The sequence below is a fragment of the Tachypleus tridentatus genome, chromosome 8 (genome assembly GCF_004210375.1).
Source record: "Tachypleus tridentatus isolate NWPU-2018 chromosome 8, ASM421037v1, whole genome shotgun sequence".
In the NCBI taxonomy this organism is placed as follows: domain Eukaryota; kingdom Metazoa; phylum Arthropoda; class Merostomata; order Xiphosura; family Limulidae; genus Tachypleus; species Tachypleus tridentatus.
In genome coordinates, this window is record NC_134832.1 from 138,531,827 (window position 1) to 138,546,867 (window position 15,041).

The 15,041-nt window shown below is 36.9% G+C and overlaps 1 pseudogene across 1 annotated transcript in view; it reads right to left on the minus strand.

The window, feature by feature from the left end:
- Positions 1 to 15,041, minus strand: part of LOC143223602 (dual specificity tyrosine-phosphorylation-regulated kinase 4-like) — a 64,763-nt pseudogene that overhangs the window by 21,416 nt on the left and 28,306 nt on the right. Inside the window, exon 2 of the transcript XR_013012974.1 lies at positions 34 to 568. The product of XR_013012974.1 is annotated as a dual specificity tyrosine-phosphorylation-regulated kinase 4-like (transcript). The remainder of the gene's footprint in view (positions 1 to 33; positions 569 to 15,041) is intronic.

Sequence of the window (15,041 nt, forward strand, 5' to 3'; positions counted from 1 at the left end):
GGTTACCATGTAATAGTCTTTAACAGTAATTACCCTGTGGACTAAGCGGTAGCCTTCTGCCATAATAATCAAGACGAGAGTGACTACAAGAGTTCGATTCCACGTGGCGATGGTGATCCCCTGAGAAGTGTTCAGGACTCTCATCCAGGGAGCGACTTTTCAGAGAAATTTGGTCCCGACTTTTTCCACTGTAGTTATTATACAGTTGACGACTGAGTGGAAAGTCGGTTCTAGCGTCTGGCATCTTGGAGTGGTTTAAAAAATGGTGCCTACTGTTGTTAAGCGCCGGGAGAGATGAAGCGATTGTAGATGGCGTCACCTGAATGACTTGATCATTTTTACAGGCCCTTTCTACTGCATTGTCGTCTCGATATCTATTGTACTTGTTGTGTTGTAACATTTTTAAAGAAATGCTAGGAAGGCTGGTTGACTTGTCAAGTGGGTTCAGCCCGTAGCGGCTAGTCTTCTCGGAAACTACAGGAGTTAGAGATGACGCCTTGCGGAGATGGCCACCGAAAGTATCCCCCACGTTTACCATGGTATTGATATGAGAACTCGGAAAGGGATTCTGCAATAAAGTACGAGGGACAAAAGGGAATGTGCAAATAAAATAGAAATAACATATATTGGTATTAACACTAACAAACATGTATAACGAAATAAGTTACCAAGGGAAACAAAAATAATATTTTAACTTTCACAATTTAAAACACAGAGTGGAGGCTGCTACAAACTTAGTGACAGTGGTTTAAATTTGATATAATGTTTCTACTTACTTCTAACTTTTGTCTTACCAAATAGTTCAAGGAGCACAATAAAAAATTACAATACAAAATGCGATGATTCATAAATTTTCAATATCAGACCAGAACGTAGTATTTTTGTCATATCATTGTTCGATCGGTTGTTTATGGGATAGAATTAAACAACATGAAAGCTACTAATTCTATAGTATCTACCTTTACTGGCTCCATACAAGTTTTCAGTACAAGAGTATAACAGCAGAGGACGCCACTCACTGCTTTTGAGGCCCTTCCCCCAACACCAGAATTCTTCAGATTGGATAGATGCAGTTGAGATACTATTCTATTCTTATTCCGTGGAAACCGTGTAGTGACCAATCAAAACACGATACGAATTGTTACCAGTCTTATTGTGATAAAATATTAACAGATTCTTCTTCGAATATTCTAGGATGTTTCACAAAAGACAGTTTTTAAAAACGAAGGGTGTATTAAAATTAAGACTAGTATTATTGTATATTAAACTCTATATGTATGTATATCTACCAATAATAACAAAAGTTTGTCTGTGTGTGTGTGTGTGATGACCATAACTCCAAGAGGAAAGAACCCAGAAACATGAAATTTTGTACACTTACTAACTGAGCCATGAGGATATGAAATTGGGTATTATTATTTATCCATGTAAGTGCACGCGCATCTTTTTGTGACGTAAAGTAGCGAAAAACACATAAAAAAGAAGCGTGACTACCGTAGTTCAAAGGGGAAAGAACCTAGAAACCTAAAGCTTTGCAACAATACTGAGGATGTGCATTGGTTATCATTAATTACATATATGCGTGCGCATCTTTTTATGTAAAAAACCAATGAGAAAAGAAATGTGACCACCATTACTCTAAGAGGAAATAACCCACAAAACCGAAATTTTACATTTATACTAAGTGGACCGTGAGGGTGCGCATCCAAGCATTATAACTTATCTTAACTACGACAGCTCTTTTTAATGAGGTTTGCTAGCAAAAACTCACATATAAAAGAAATAGTTCCTCATATTATAAATAGAAATTACATACAGATACGCACTTCTGTGCGTGCTTATTTGAGTGCCTGTGTATGTTTAACTGCCATAGCTCGAAGAGAAAAGAACCTAGAAAACTGAAATTCTGAACCCATACTAAACAGACCCAGAGTGTTGGTACTTAGGTATCATTACTTATTTAAGTACGTATGCGCCTGTGCGCCGTTTTATACGAAATACCGCATACACAAGAAATTGTTTGTTTGTTTGGTTTTTGAATTTCTCTCAAAGCTACACGAGAGCTATCTGCGCTAGCCGTCCCTAATTTAGTGTAAGACTAGAGGGAAGGTAGCTAATCATCTCCACCCACCGCCAACTCTTGGGCTACTCTTTTACTGACGATAGTGGGTTTGACCATCACATTATAACGCCTCCACGGCTGAAAGGGCGAGCATGTTTGGTGCGAGGGGGATTCGAACCCGCGACCCTCGGATTACGAGTCGAACGCTTTAATTCACCTGGCCATGCCGGTTTACAAAAGAAATGTGCCCATCATAGTTCCAAAAGGAAAAAACCTAAAGCCTAAAATTGTTCACCCATACTAAGTAGACCTAAGAGTGTGCACCTGTGTATTATTACTTATTTTATCCATATACATTATGGGTGTTTTTGCGTTTTGTTTACTACTACTTTGCCACCTTTAGACAGATCTTCACCAAATTTGGTATGAAGGTTTGTTGGGTTTATGCGGAAATACAAATAAATTTATGGTTACCCATTTTGTGTTTTGCATTTATACATTTTTTTTGTTTTGTTTTATAGAATTACATATAAACGATTGTTTGTTTTATTACTTATTGTATCCACATGCATTCGCGCATGCACGTGTGCATCTTTTTAATAAGGAAAGCTAGCGAAAGCCATAAACATTACGACCAGGCTGACACAAGAAATAAACTAACAACTTCCCTGCGCACAATCACCAGAGCCCCCTTTAAACGTGTCTATCCTCACAACAACGACCGGAAGAAAAAATAAATTAATTAATAGAAACAGCAATATGAGCGTTCACGTCTATCCATCATGTTTCCTTTCCAACTAGAGCACAGGACAGAAAAATTACACTGCGTCTGTCCTGTGAAAGCGGATTTTCAAACACTTTACTGTTATTAGTACTGATTTATATTTCATCATGACTTTGGTGTATTCGACAACACTTTCACCAAGAGCCAAGAACCGGACATCCTCTTCGACCACATCCGTCACTAACTACATCCACGTAGCACTCCCGTTCATTTTCTCAGCTCTGACCACAACAATATTGATCAAACCAACGCTGACAAACGAACATCTCTCTGTTGACCCTTTCTCTGTAAAACGTTAAGCTTCAATAATCATTTTAAAGTAAATTAAATAACTTTATTGGAGATAAAAAATGAACACATTGAAAATAATAAAACACTAATATGAGAAAGAATTAAAAAATAATTTTATTATTTGATAAGATGTTGTTGGTTTATTTGTCTTGAATTTCGCGCAAAGCTACAATAGGGCTATCTGCGGTAGCCGTCCCTAATTTAGCAATGTAAGACTGGAAGGAAGGCAGCTGGTCATCACTACCCACCGCCAACTCTTGGACTACTCTTTTACCAACAAATAGCGGAAGTGACAGTCACATTATAACGCCCCCACGGTTGAAAGAGCGAACATGTTTGGTGTGACAGGGATTCGAACCTTAGATCCTTAGATTGCGACTCGAGCGCCCCCTAACCACCTAGCCATTTGATAAGATATAAAAACTTTTCTTAAACTCGGTCTCCTTTCAGTTGAATACAAACGTTTTTGTTTTTTTTTAAACAATTGAAAACTGAGAAGAATATAACAGTGCTCTCTTTGTGAAGTCACACTTGGGAGTTTAAAGACAGAAGTGAGACAGTCAGATTTATATGAGATCATTGAAATACGGAACCATGTGAAACTATTCAAATAGGCCTGTATCAGTTTATAAAGTGCTTCATTATAAGTTAACCTAAAGACATAGAAAATAGGTAAGAATGAACCCATTACCTTTATATTTGTAGTTATGTACAGAGCTACACATGGGTATGAAAACTCGATTTGAAGCATCGAACGTACGCAGACAAATTGTCGTGCCACTGCGCTCGGAGCAGCTCATTACTGATAACTGTAACAAGCCATTCTCTAAGCCTGTTATTATTTTAGACCTATAATCGTGTCGCATTTCACAAAACAAGGCAGCCATTAGTTTAAATAATCAACCTTGCACAGTTTAATTTTTGTTTCTTTGAAGACAATTTTTTGTTGTTGTTTAAACGTAATTGGTCGATTACTAAATATCATGGAAAACACAAATATAGCACTGTTTTTGTAATCTTAGAGATAAAACATGATCCGATACTTGACGGCCTCCCTTTTCTTTAACCTTAAAATAAACTCCACCATTCTATTTTTGCTCGAAAAGAGGCTCAGTATTAACTATGAAGGATTGCAATGCTAAAAGTAGGGGTTCAGTAACTTTTGTTTACAGAACATTGTGTAGCCTTGCACTTCAGGACAACTAAACCTATATTTTTTTATTCTCTGTACAAGGATATGATTTATAGACAAACAAAGCAGTTTAAATTTGTGTGTTGCAGAAAAATCAAATGAGACTTTGCCAAATAAATTTGTTCTGGGATTGGCTTTCAAGAACAAAAGGTCGCCGAACAGAAACTTGTCACTGAACATGCTCGTAATAACGTGATTGCCAAATAATTATTTGTCGATAAAGACTAGAATAAATGGTGACGTTTACTAATTGCTTTCCTTCTAGTCGTCACTTCAAAAATTAGGGGACGTATCGATCACTTACTTGGTCACACTGTACTTTAAAATAGTGACAGAGATGACGTACCTGTTCTAACAAATAAAGCTTCCTTACTGTAAAATCTGTAACTTGTAATAAAATAATACTTAGTCAGCGAATAAACTCAAAACGAAACCGTTAAACGAACGATTTGGTTTCAATAACATATATTTTTTTTTTATTTATGATACTAAGCTCTGTTAGGCATTTTACTATGAAACATTTTAACCACCGTAGAAAAGCATTTATTCTTTGAGAACATATTGGTTAATTTTCTATTGTTGTTTAAACGACCAACAGACTCAACACTACTTCTTTAAACAAGTTTAAGTGACAAAATAGAGCGTTTTAACCATCTCTTTGTTTCAATGTGAACACTATGAAATTAGCCTAAATACTAGCTGGTCAAAAGTTTAAGACCATACCAAAAAGAAGTCCTAAACAGGGTAGGAAATGCCCAAAGAGAGGTCTCAGTAGTGAGTTGCACGGCCGTCATTGCAAATAACTTCAAACATTCGCTTTGGCATGGTCGATATAAGCGTTTGCAGAAGGCTGGCTGGAATGGTATTCCAAGTGGTGAAGATGGCTTCACGAAGATCATGCACTGTTTGGAATTGACGTCCATTTCTATTGACGTCCCTTGCCATCCACCCCCAAACATTTTCAATGGGGTTCAGTTTGGGCCAATACGCTGTATGGTCTAAAAGAATCACGTTATTCGCCATGAAGAAGGCCTTTGTCCTGCGGGCATTGTGGATTGCAGCGTTGTCCTGCTGAAAGATCCAGTCATTTTCACACAAGCGAGAGTCTTCAGTCAATAAGGATGCTCTCTTTAACATGCCAATGTAGCCAGCTGCTGTTTGACGCCGCTGTATAACCTGAAGTTCCATTGTTCCATGGAAGAAAAAAGCACCACAGGATCATGATGGAACCTCCTCACTGTGTCGTATAGAAAATATATCCGGTTGGATATCCTTATCATGCCAGTAACGTTGGAAGCCATCTGGACCATCCAGGTTAAATGTTTTCTTTCACTTTTCTACGTCCTACATTTGGTGCTTCTCAGCAAAGTTTAACCGAGCTGTTTTGTGGTGTGAAAGAAGGCGTAGCCTTTGAAGACTTACGGTTTTTAAAGCCTTTCTCTCGTAGATGCTGTCTTACTGTTCTTGAACTGCATTCTGCGTCCCTAAGGGCCTTAATCTGGTTCGACGATCGGCTGGTGTCTTGCCAGACAACCCGTCGAATCCTCCTGCTCAACGCCAGTGAAAATTTCTTGGGCCGACCACTTGAAATTCTCGTTCCGTATCTCTCAAGGTCTTTTAAGAGATTTGCAACAGCAGTTTTACTTCGCCCAATCTCACCAGTGATGACACGTTGAGAGAGATCTTGTTTTTACAGCTCGACAATTCTGTCACGTTCAAACTCTGTCAACTTTTAACCTTTGCCATGTTTTTACCCAATGTAACACAGGAGATGTCAGTGGGAGATGTTGACAATGCTAATGCTTGAACACAAATGACTACATTTCGTTACGTGTTTACCCATTATAATTGACGCTTCGTTTGAGTATGGTATTAAACTTTTGACCAGCTAGTATTTAGTCTAATTTCATAGTGTTCACAATTTCCTATTAAATGCTTGAAAAGTTTTTTTATTTTATTTTCCCTTTTCTTATCTTCATCTTTCGAAGCTCTACTCAAATAAGTGGTTGAGTCTAAGAACGCAAAATGCACATTTTTCCTTTATGTTCATTGGCCTTAAGATTTTGGCCAGCAGTGTATATTTCTTACTATGAGGTTCAAAAGATATACACGCATTTAAATAGAAAACGTATCTCGTGTACGTAAGTATTAATGTTGCAAAAAATATATACGTTTCGTTAGAGCAGTATCAAGGAGTTTTTATGGTTAAAAATATGTAGTTTTTGTGACTTTATTTTCCTCGTCAAAAGATGGCGTGCACTCCCAACTTAATATTTAATTTGTTATTTCCTCTACAGCAGACTTGTTTCACTCAATTCACAGCTAATTAGTGCAACGTGAAAGAGCGTAGGAAAATATGAAGTCGGCCTCGTATAGTGGTGGAATGTAAGCTGTTCAGAAGTATTATAACTATTTTAGCTGTTTGGATAACATTTGACACGTCACAATCAACTGTCTGCTAGTATTCGGCGAACTATATTCATTACTTATTTATTTACGTTATTTCTTTTTTTCATCAAAACATGATTTTTGGTAATGAAAATGGCATATTCAAACATCTGAAATATTTTAGATTGTTGGTGAACAGAGAGCTGTTCGTCATAACAATATGTATTGCCCTAAGAAATGAATTGGGGTAATACGATAAAAATATCAGAGAAAAAACATACCTGTTTGTTGTACTTTCTGCTGTGTTTCCTGATGGGAATCGACCCATGAATTTTAGCGTTGCAAGTCCTTGAACCGTAGGACGTTAAACACGTGTCTTTAAACGGTAATGTCATCATTTTATTAAAGTTGAAGTGTTACATGGTTACATGTATATATATATATATATGTGTGTGTATTTCTTCTTCATGTAGATTTCTTCCACATTACAAATCTGAAATTAATGCATAATTGTCATGAGTCTCAAGTTGCCACTGTGACCACGACACCTGATGATCAGATACAAGCCAAAAACACGTATTCTGTTCTCTCTCTTAATCTTCAGCGTGTCTTCCTAAATAAGCTAGATTAGAACAACAATAACTATACCAAAGTGTAAGGAGTAACTGTAGCATTTTAAGAAACCCGAACGACATATATGGTATAAATACCTCCCAGTATCCTTTAACCTTTAAGTATATCACAGGTTATTATTTGTTTTATAGAGAACCAAAGAGACTTCTAACTGAGATCAACTATTAAAAAACAGGTAACATGGATGTGTGCACGTGATTTTGTAGAAACAGTTTTTTCTTTTGTTTATGAATTCAATAGATCCTGTTCTTATTACATTTAAGACTGTCGTTCTCCCGTTGCGTCTGACATTTCCTGGTCACCATGGAAACAGGAAAGCGTCATTCTACTAATTAAGGTTGTTTGCGCGTGGATCTATGCAGAGCAACTGTCACATTGTCCACATGAATTATTAGCGAAACACGAAACTGTAATAATGTGAACAGTTCAAAGTACAGACAGACAAGTTAGAGTTTATTTAAGTATGGAAGGGGTCAATGTGGTAAGAGAGAGTTCAATTAGGCTTTACAGCTGAACCTTGGAAGCAGTCATTTAAAGAGTTGAACCCAAACTAATTACCATGCTTTTAAGTACGGAAAATATATGATTGTCTCCTGTTGAACTATAGGTTATCACTGGAACAAGGTTACACTTTTGTCACTGCTACTTCCTTTTTGTCTTACATGTGCATTATGTGACTACGTGACGATCACTGTGTAACTGGATCGAATGACGTCTGAGAACATTGTCTATTCGCTTTATCTCATTACTGGTAGACTCAAAGTGAACCATGTTAGCTTGTGGGTCATCATCGTATTTTAAATTATATCTTTCTAACCTTTTAAATGACCTTTTTTCGCGGTGTCCAAAACCGAAACCTTGTTTATCAATGACACTTAATAAATAAAAAAACTCTTAGAAACTCAACAAAAATAGGTAGCGAATAATAATACTAACATTACGACCGTTGTTCTGGACAGTATCATAAAATATTTATGGGATTTATGAGATGTCTAGCTGCTTTTCTATGGTTCGTTGACCCAAACTGTGCTGATGAGCTTTGAACAGGCGAAACTGCAGTCCAGCAGAGGGTACGTCCAATCAAATAATACATAAGGCTTGTACGTCATATACGGTATTTTCGAGATTGCATTTCGTAAAAGGGAATTAATTATGTAATACAACCTAATAAGAAACGACTAAATAAAACCATACCTTAAACTGCCTGGCTTTTCCGGAAAGGTAAAAGTGTATATATATATATATACACACCCAAAACTTAAAAAGTCTAGCTATCTCCCGTCATATCTTCAGGTATGCATGTTTTAATAAAACTAACACGTCCAGCTCTCTGGACTAAAAGAACCTTATGTGAACAATAAAAAACTTCGCAGCTTTTATATTTATTATACAAGGAACCACGAAAAGATACACGTATACGTTATGAAGTCACACGTCCGGGCTTCTGATTGCTCACAAACCACAATTTTAGTAAAAAATGTAACAGAATGTACCCTTCATTGTTGCCATACACTAGAACATAATTCGCAGTTTTTTAACAGTAAAAAAAACGTAATAGTACTTTTGACAAGCAATAAATCGATATATGTGTGTTTTACCAGCATAAGGATGGAAACGTTCTAAAGTTCAAGAGGAAACAATTTACCTGAGATGAAAGCGTTCCCATGGCAACTGTGTAATAGGATGAACACTAGTAATCATAGAAAGGCGGAAGTGAAGGCACTGAACCGTAACATGTTTTTATATTTTTTTGCTGTTGTTGCTGGGTTTTGTTGTTGTTGTTTTACAGAGGGAAGGAAGAAATATTATCATTTTGAAATTGCTAACAAAGCTACTGTACCGATTAAATGTAAAGTTCGTGAGCACGTGTTATAAACCCACTTACTGTATAATTTTATCACATCGCGCACGCCGAGCCGGGAACGTTTCAAGTACTGGGCAGGCCGATAACTGTGAGTACAGTAGTGTTATATCATTAAATGCATTAGCGATAGCGAAAAGTTCAGAACTTACTGGAAGATTTAATGTCATATTTGCCCACAGAGAAAGATTGTAAGAAGTACCATTATCGAAATAATCAAGTTTTGTCTTTTTTATCTCACCCTCCATCTTAAAATAATTAGATAAAAAACTATTAGAACTCACCACGTGCTAGGGAAACATTTGTCTACAATAACAATAACAATAACAATGTTTAAATAATAATAAACTTTGTTTTTTTTTTTTGTTTGTTTTTGGAATTTCGCACAAAGCTACTCGAGGGCTATCTGTGCTAGCCGTCCCTAATTTAGAAGTGTAAGACTAGAGGGAAGGCAGCTAGTCATCACCACCCACCGCCAACTCTTGGGCTACTCTTTTACCAACGAATAGTAAGATTCACCGTCACATTATACACCCCCACGGCTGGGAGGGCGAGCATGTTTAGCGCGACGCCGGCGCGAACCCGCGACCCTCGGATTACGAGTCGCACGCCTTACGCGCTTGGCCATGCCAGGCCACATAACAAACTTAGACAATACATTTCGTTCTTATCGTGAAAGGTAAGCTCGAACAAACACCAATAGATAATATTAAGTTATTGCAAGTATATATATATATAGGCCCCGCATGGCCAGGTGGGTTAAGGCGTGCGAACTTTCGTACCAAATTTAAAGGGGAGCGAATTACAGGCCAAAAATTAAAAACTCCCATAAAAACCGTAAAACGCAAAACTGAAAATTTGTACCTAACGAACTTTCATATGAACTTCTAAGATATCCAAGAGTGTTAACCAAAATAATAATAAAGAAATAACAAAATATACCTTTACCTAATAAACATCCAAAAACTTCCTTGTGCCATCAATTATTGAATATTTACACTACCTGGAAATAATTTGATGTCTTTCATTAACTTAATTTGGCGAGATCAGAAATAATATATGTATCATCTGTTGCTTGATCACTTAAAGAATAGGCCCCCAGTGGCTCAGCGGTATGTATGCGGACTTACAACGCTAAAATTTAGCATAATTTAGCAGCGTAAGACTAGACGAAAGGCAACTAGTCATTACCACCCACCGCCAACTCTTAGGCTATTCTTTTACCAACGAATAGTGCGATTGACCATTACATTATAACGTCCCCACCGCTGAAAGGGCGAGCATGTTTGGTGCGACGGTGAATTCGAACCCACGTGCGGAGTTAAGTTTCTCTATAAGAAAACTGACCTGTTAATGATGTCCAGATATTCATGTGCACGTGCACAGACATGCGAATACCAACAAAACTTACTGCAGGTTTCCGATTAGGCCGATTATTAGCAGTAATTTTTTTTTAGTGGAATTACTCTCAATACAGTTACAATGATTTAATCGCTCCTTTCAGATGAAGACAAAAACATAAACTGATCCATTGCTCCTATCGTACAGTTTTGGTCAAAATGTTTACATACTGTTCTGTATTGACGTTATTATGTATGGGGAAGTTACTAATGTAAATGTTTGAGTAGTAACAGAAAAGGTAGCGTCTAATTGGTAAAACACACTAAAGTTGTTCCTTTGGTCTGTATAAGTTGGTTTGATTATTTGTTCGTCAAAACACAGGCATTAACCTGTTTTGTGTGAAAGGGTGTGGTTTAGGTATAACTTTTGTCGAAACAGGTCAACGTTTTGTTCAGGCAATTTATCTGTACTTGTGTGGAGTCATGACTCGTCACTTCTCAGAAGTTATAAAACTTCAAATTGTTAAACTGTCCAGAAATGGTATATAGCCAATGGACATTTCCAGAACAGTAAGGTAGCCCCAGTGTACATTGTTTCAGGGAGGTATATTGGTTGAAACCGGAAAATTACTGCCCGAGATAATCGTGTTTTGATCAGGTTAACATATCAAGGTTGAAAGAAGTATTGCAATTAAGACAGAAATGGCATGGACACATTCGATCAAGAAGAACAGATGAGGGAAGGCTGTCTGTCTCACAGGGAACACACAGGAGTAGGTGCAGTACACGTTTGAGCAGCTATTCGTCGTGGTTGAAAAACTGTTCTTCATATTCTCAAGGAAAAGGTAGATAGAGCCTGAACAATAACTTTGTGTTTCAGATGATTTCTCACAGTGCATATATTGAATACGATTGTCTCGACCAGGAGGACATTACAAGATTTTCATGGCCAAAAAAATTTCCAGAATGTAAACCAATTGAGAAATTTTGGGCAGAACTTAGCTGGAAAATTGCTAGTGTAGTTGAATTGCAGTGCTTTCTATTGACAAGCTGGAATTAAATCACGGTGGATTACATCAATATCCTCATCCACAGCATGCGGCGGAGGTTACTAGAATACGAGAAAAACCAACCAAATATTTTATGTTGACCATGAACTGATATAAAATTACAAGTGGTATTTTATTAATTCGTTTTTTTCGTTTTACATTTATATATTTTGGTAAGATTTTGTTTTGATACGTGACATTCTAAATTACAGGTGTCTGGTAATATTGCTTGCTATTCTAATAAATCGTTCATGATGTCAATTAAACTGTCTCGTTATACATATTACACAAGTAGATGCTTAATATAACGTGCATTTTTACCATCATCTCTTCAAGTACGCATTTAATAACCATGTAAAGTCCGGCATGGCCAGATAGATTAAGGCACTCGACTCGTAATCTGAGGGTCACGGGTTCGAATCCCCGTTACACCAAACATGCTCGCTTTTCAGCCGTTATATTGTGACGATTAATCCCATTATTCGTTGGTAAAAGAGTAGCCTCAGAGTTGGCACTGGGTGGTGATGACTAGCCGCCTTCCTTATAGTCTTACACTGCTAAATTAGGGACGGCTAGCGCAGATAGCCCTTCAGTAGCTTTGCGCGAAAGTAAAAAAAACCAACAACAATTAATCATGTAGAGCCAATTTTTATTTTTAAACACTTTATTGTGTAATGTAAACGTTGTATTTCCTGTATTTTAAAATAAATTAATAGTCTTATATGTTACAAAATACGAAAACATTTTGGCCGAAACTGTATATTTATTATAACCAGAATTTTAAAAATAATATATTGAATGACGTCAGAAATATTTCAACATTTCCTGCTATTTCCCTCCAGGTAACTAAGCGGTAGGTTCTAGTGCTTATAACCCTTAAATTCAGGGTTTAATTCCTTCAGTGCACAGAACACAAATAAGTTCATTGTTAAGCTTTGTCGTTAAGACAAAGAACAATAACTCTGATGTCATTATGTTAATAACACTTATCTATTATGATGGTATGTTTCTTTTACCGTCAATGGTTTCCGAGATAATAAACTTATTCTCCTCGTGTGACTTATGATTGTCGAGCTCGGAAATAATTTAAAGTTCGCTGTTGACCCTGTTTTCCGAGACCGGAAGTATATGTATTTATATGTTATACGATTACTGAGATAAAAAGTATTTCAAGTGTTCTCTACTGCTTTATTAACATTAACTTCCTGTCAGAACAATCTACCTACGTAGACCGAAATTAAAAATCAATTTGGTAACAACTACAACTAATTTCTTACGTTGTTACTACCTGCAAGATGGAAAATTATGGAAATACATGATTAATGAATGGCTATCTTCTGATATAAATAGTTACTTCCTTATATGTGTCAGGTGGGTTAAGGCGTTCGACTCGTAATCCGAGGGCTGCGGGTTCGAATCCCGGTCGCACCAAACATGCTTGTCCTTTCAGTTGTGTGAACGTTATAATGGGCGATCAATCCCACTATTCGTTGGTAAAAGAGTAGTCCAAGAGTTGGCGGTGGGTGGTGATGATTAGCTACCTTCCCTCTAGTTTTACATTGCTAAATTAGGGACGGCTACCGCAGATAGCCCTCGTGTAGCTTTGCGCGAAATTCAAGACAAACAAACCAACAACATCTTATCAAATAATAAAATTATTTTTTAATTCTTTCTCATATTAGTATTTTATTATTTTCAATGTGTTCATTTTTTATCTCCAATAAAGTTATTTAATTTACTTTAAAATGATTATTGAAGTTTAACGTTTTACAGAGCAAGGGTCAACAGAGAGATGTTCGTTTGTCAGCGTTGGTTTGATCAATATTGTTGTGGTCAGAGCTGAGAAGATGGCCGGGAGTGCTACGTGGATGTAGTTTAGTGACGGATGTGGTCGAAGAGGATGTTGGATTTTTGGTTCTTGGTGAAAGTGTTGTCGAATACAACATGATGAAATACAGATCAGTACTAATAACAGTGAAGTGTCTGAAAATCCGCTTTCACAGGACAGACTCAGTGTAATTTTTCTGTCCTGTGCTCTAGTTGGAAAGGAAACATGATGGGTAGACGTGAACGCTCATATTGCTGTTTCTATTAATTAATTTATTTTTTCTGCAGGTCGTTGTTGTGAGGAAAGACACGTTCAAAGGGGGCTCTGGTGATTGTGCGCAGGGAAGTTGTTAGTTTATTTCTTGTGTCAGCCTGGTCGTAATGTTTATGACTTTCGCTAGCTTTCCTTATTAAAAAGATGCACACGTGCATGCGCGAATGCATGTGGATAAAATAAGTAATAAAACAAACAATCGTTTATATGTAATTCTATAAAACAAAACAAAAAAACGTAGAAAGTGCAAAGCACAAAATGAGTAGCCATAAATTTATTTGTATTTCCGCATAAACCCAACAAACCTTCATACCAAATTTGGTGAAGATCTGTCTAAAGGTGGCGAAGTAGTAGTAAACAAAACGCAAAAACACCCATAAAAACCGAAAAAAACAAAATGTGAAACTGAATATTTGTTTTTATCTTCTCACGGACATAACGAACGTTCGTACCAAATTTAAAGGGGAGCAAATTACAGGCCAAAAGTGAAACACTCCCATAAAAACCGTAAAACGCAAAACTGAAAATTTGTACCTAACGAACTTTCATATGAATTTCGGTAAAATTCCATCAACATCCTACGAAGCAGTTACATGGAGAGACAACAGACGGTACCATTATGTTCATATACATAAGTATCAGAATGGTTTGTTTCATCAGTTACGTTACCTTGGCTGTTAACGACGTTTGTGGCTCTAAGATATCCAAGAGTGTTAACCAAAATAATAATAAAGAAATAACAAAATATACCTTTACCTAATAAACATCCAAAAACTTCCTTGTGCCATCAATTATTGAATATTTACACTACCTGAAAATAATTTGATGTCTTTCATTAACTTAATTTGGCGAGATCAGAAATAATATATGTATCATCTGTTGCTTGATCACTTAAAGAATAGCCCCCCAGTGGCTCAGCGGTATGTCTGCGGACTTACAACGCTAAAAACCGGGTTTCGATACCCGTGATGAGCAGAGCACAGATAGCCCATTGTGTAGCTTTGTGCTTAATTCAAAAACAACAAGTTAACTTACTTTTTTCTCTTTTGCTGGAGCCACATGTTATTCGATGTGTTTAGCTGTAGGTTGTTTACTGGGATAATCCAGTATCTCGTGCTGACATTTACCGGGGAAGAGTTGCAAAGTCTATGTTCTGTAGACTGTGTGTTATTGAAAGATAACATACATACACATGTTGTGTTAAAGACAGAGAAAAAGCTGAATTTGCTTTATGGTGTAGTTGGCAGCACTTGTACAGAAGAAACTTGTTTAGATAAATGTCAACTATACTTTCACGTAACTAGTGAGGCCTCTCTCTTGTGGTCCAAGTACCCCAGCGG